This window comes from Nymphaea colorata, chromosome 3, assembly GCF_008831285.2.
Source record: "Nymphaea colorata isolate Beijing-Zhang1983 chromosome 3, ASM883128v2, whole genome shotgun sequence".
NCBI lineage: Eukaryota > Viridiplantae > Streptophyta > Magnoliopsida > Nymphaeales > Nymphaeaceae > Nymphaea > Nymphaea colorata.
The window spans coordinates 20,897,218-20,901,900 of record NC_045140.1 but is presented as its reverse complement, the minus strand read 5'-3'; the positions used below and the strand labels follow the sequence as shown (position 1 = coordinate 20,901,900).

Below are 4,683 nucleotides of genomic sequence, written 5' to 3'. Positions count from 1 at the left end.
GATGGCCTTTTTGATCTTGCATGAACTGAGTTCCTCATCTGGAGACTGAGGCCATCAAATGAACCAGTTTCACTGCACCAGAGTTTTACGTATGTTACTATAGAGCAAAATGGTGAGCAAAATTCCTTTTGATGCACATGGCTTTTCAGATCTTCTCTTTGCAGTTGATCGGAGATAATGTAGGAATGATCTGTTAAAAGCCATAGTCAAATAAGCTGGGTATACGTTTATCTTGAAGCAATATCCTTGAAAACTTTTTCCACTGGTCGGATTATAGCATACGGCACACATAATCAAAATTGTCGCTTTTCTCAGTACTCAGCTCCGGATGGAGACTGTGCGTAGATGTCGCTAGTCATGAAGTGACGATCCTTGGCACTTACCACATCTTCTGAGCGGGGTGGGACTTTGAAGTTCATTTGTGTCACATATAACCTGAATAGTTCAAATCCAAATTTGGTCCCTTCTGAAGTCAAATCTGAGTTAGAGGACTTCATCGGTCGTATCTATGTGGACAGAAAGGGAAGAAATTTGCCGAATACACGAACTTATTACATCAGATATTCTGATGATTTTGGATTCATTTAATACTGCGGCCATCGTTACGGTTTTGCATCAATTCAACTTTAGAACTGGCTTAGTTGAAGGCTGTTTTGCATGCTATTCAACAAGCTAAGAAGGCTTTTTCTGCACTAAATCTTACCCACCTTGTACTTCCTTTGCATAGGGTCAAACCTGTTAGGGTAGCCAATCACCAATGCTTGTACCGTAAAGTCCCTCACAGTAGTGTATGTCTTTCAGAATACAGTAGTACATTTCTTCCTCTGAATTGATTGATCACCTAAATTCCAAAGGTTCAAGCATTCAAAACTCAACGGGCGGCATATATAAAGTGAAAATTTTAGCTGGGGTGCCCTAAAAAAATCAAATAATTGCAGAAAATTCAGCTATAAGCATCGTTCGAACAAGAGAGCCTTGCTGGAAACGATTTTCTTTTTCCTAATTGGAGTTTCGTCCTGCTTTATTTCGTGTCCTCTGCTTTGTCGCATTTTTCTTTAGTGCCCTAAAATAAGATTTCTTCCCGAATATTCTGCTTCTCGGCTTCTGGCGATCATTTCCGTTCACTTTCAAGCGTCGCCCTTGTTTGAACTGGAACCCGATCTTCATTTTTCACCCTTTTCTTCCCCTTTTCATGATAAAGAAAGCCTCCAAAATGGGTACACGCTCTTTCCGTCATGCAATGAAACTCCGGGAGAAAGAAATCAGATATAAAGCAGCAGATCTGAAGACTCGAATAAGAACTTGAACTTCGCTTAGATTGCTTCCAGTATAATGGTGGTGACATTTTTCACTTTTTACCCGTTGGGTGAAAACAGAAAGGGCATTTGAGTCTTTTTTCAGTGGAACCCTAAATTCTGACCCTATAAAACGCCTCTCTTGGGTGGTTTGATGGCTGGACGAGCCTGAGAGGGGAACTTGCAGTTGCAGGTCACCCACACTTTTAATCGTTGGTGGGGTTCAAGCACAATCATTTTCACCGTCTTTGAGTTGCGAGTTCTGTAACGACGGGCTCGCCTTTCTCCATGATGAGCAGAAAATGATGACCAGTCTGAACTCCATTCTCGTGCTTCGTGATGTCTACCGAGGCATTTGACTGAGAGGAAGGCTCCCCATCACAGCCCTTCATCTTCTCCTGTTTTTCTCCGTTTATCAATATCTCTTCTACCTTCCGCTGGTGGTTGATTGTTTTTGTTCTACCAATCATGTGCAGAGGATCTGGTTGATTATCTTTGTTCTACCAATCATGGGCAGAGGTTCTGGTTGATTATCTTTGTTCTACCAATCATGGGCACATGATCTGTGGACTTCTATTTGGGTTTCTCTTTTCAGAAAAAAAAAAAAGGAAAACTCTTGTTGGGTTTGATTGCTTTCTATATGCTTTAATTACTCGGTTAATGTGTACTTAGCAATCAGTCTTTGATAAGAACTGATAGAAATTTAGTAAGAAAAAGGTTTATGTTAACTAAATTAATGCAGTGCCAACGATATCAGATTTTTCTGGTGATTCAATGAAAGTGATTAGTGAAAACATGTTGTGCGGTTAGTTTCTCTCTCTCACGCTTTTTTGAAACTTTTTTCTTTCTTCCCTTCTAAATGATGAATTTGAGGGGACTGTGGAAGGAAGCAGCGATGATGAGAACATTTTCTGTCATTACATCATGATGGAAAGGCACGTGATTATCTTTCAAGCACTTTTGAGCTGCATTTCATGCCATATCCACTTCTCTTTTTCTTATTTATGAGTTCGTTTCTTTAAAAGGTCGGATAGACTATATATATGACTTTCCCATGAGATTAGTCGGCTTTCTCAGTTTCATTATTGTTATAAATAGTCTTTCAGCTGCATTCGATGCCATATCCACTTCTTGTTTACTCATTTATGATTTGTTTATTAAAATCTCGTATAGACTATTTATATCAGTTTCCCTTAAATCTTAAAAGATTCTCTGTTTCATTATTATGCTCGGTAATTTTGTACTACCGTATTTTTCTTCATTGGTTGTAGTGTTGACGATTGATCTGTTGGATCCCTTTTTGGCTGAGTATTTTTTTCTCTTGCTGTCATTAGCCATTATTGAGTACCATGTATTTTTTTAATCCTAAAACGACAGTATATATATATATATATATATATATATATATATATATATATATATATATATATATATATATATATATATAGAGAGAGAGAGAGAGAGAGAGTAATCAGTCCAATTGGCTTCATAATGACACTTATAAGCTCATCAACACTATTCAATAGCATCAAGATAGCACTCTTCAACAAATATGGATATCTCCCAACCCCACTGGAGAGAGACTGGAGTCCCAAATGACAAAGCCATTTCGAAGACTATAATAAATTAATCATCATGTGAACGATTTCATGATAGATTTAAAGTCATTTGTTTTTATTATGGCTGCTACGACAGAAGGGAGGCAAAAGGGACCAGCCCCAATGCTCATGAAAACGGGTGATGAGTTTGCAGCTGCGTGAAGCCGTCTGGGCCGTTAAGTTCACTCAGTTTGTTTCTTCCTTTTCTTTAAAAAATTGATTTTAAAGACACCAAAATAAAAACATAACAAATTTCAGCTACTTAGAAGAGTTGATTTTCACTAAACCTACCGTATAAAACACGTAAGCAGAATTAGAGTTAAGAAAAAAATAAGAAGCTGAAATGGGCGGATAGATAACGAACTGGCGCACTTATTTTCCAGCAAATTTACAGAGAAGCGCCTCTTGATGCAAAATATTTTAAAATGAATGAGATGAATACAAGCCCTTTCACTCTCTAAGATGGCAAAAAAAGGTGATACAACCATCCGGTGAGAGAGAACCATCCGGCGAGAGGGAACCATCCGGCGAGGGCTGGATTCGACCACCTTTGCTGTCCGGCGAGGGTACAAACCCTCTCCGCCAGACAAGGGTCAAGACGACCTTTACTGAAACTGATGTTCAGCAAGGGTCAAGACGCTCTCAAAATTGATGTTCAGCTTCTTTGATTGCATTAGCAGGTTTCTTAAAATAGAATTCTTTGGTAAACCAAAACTCGTTTTATAATTAAAAAAATTCCATGTCTTCGTTGTTGTTTGAGATACAAGAGTCGCTTTTGCTTTTCTTTTTCTTTTTTCTTTTTTTTTTTCAAATTGACATTCTTTAACAAAAATAGGCTAGTTGAGAGTTGTTCAAGTTTTCCTAAAAAAGCAATTTCAGCTCTACTCTGTGTTACCCTTGGCTAGTAGAGATGCATCTCCCATTGGCTGTCTTCGCTGTTTCAGTGGGGACCCTCGCTATAGATGGCGAGGGTCAGTCTACCCTCGTCGGGAACATGAAATAGGTGTCCCGGCGAGGGCAAATCTTGACACTCGGTGGTCTGACGGGGGGCCATCTCAACCCTCGCCGGAACAGCAAGGGTAGGGAGGACACCTGCCGGATTAACGAGGGCAGCCCTCGCTCTTTCCAGCAAGACCCTCGCAACACCGTCGCCGAAACAGCGATCACGACCCTTGCTTCTGTTCCCGGAAAGGGTCGACTGTCCCTCGCTGGCCTGGCAGCGAGGCCCTCGATGGCCTGGCAGCGAGGCCCTCGATGGCAAAAGCTCCGTCCACCAAACTAGGGGTTTGAACCTAAGATTTTCAAATCAAAGAAAGCCAAGGTTCCATGGACATAAAATGGCAGGATATCTGGCCGGAATCGGACTAACAGTCAAATTTCTTGTTTATTTCAATCACATGGATGAAACTTAAGATAACTTTTATCTGGCGGAGCCAAAAATTTAAGGGAGTGCACAAACATGTAAATTAGTAGTTGAGGGAGGGCACTCTTCTATGCAGGCATATTTGTGGCTCTTCCACTGCTCTTCAGCCCAACCAAACTACGCGAATTTCCTGTTATTGCAGATGGTATGTTACCGCTGCACGTTTCATCATTATGCAGGCTATATTTTAAACTGGTGTGCGTCCTCTATCCTTTTAAACTTCATCATGGTTAGGCAACATCTTCCATTGCCGTAGAGAAATCCGTAACAGAATGAATAAATGCAAGAATATCCAGAATATAAGAAATGATTTATTGAGAGAAACTTGAATAACGATGATGATCCAATGAAACGTACGGCCAAAAAA

The 4,683-nt window shown here is 40.1% G+C and overlaps 1 non-coding gene across 1 annotated transcript; it reads left to right on the top strand.

The window, feature by feature from the left end:
- Positions 1-1,578: 1,578 nt before the first annotated feature.
- On the top strand, positions 1,579-1,663 carry LOC116251910 (small nucleolar RNA SNOR75). The gene has a single exon (XR_004171959.1). It is a non-coding gene; the product is annotated as a small nucleolar RNA SNOR75 (small nucleolar RNA).
- Positions 1,664-4,683: the final 3,020 nt, after the last annotated feature.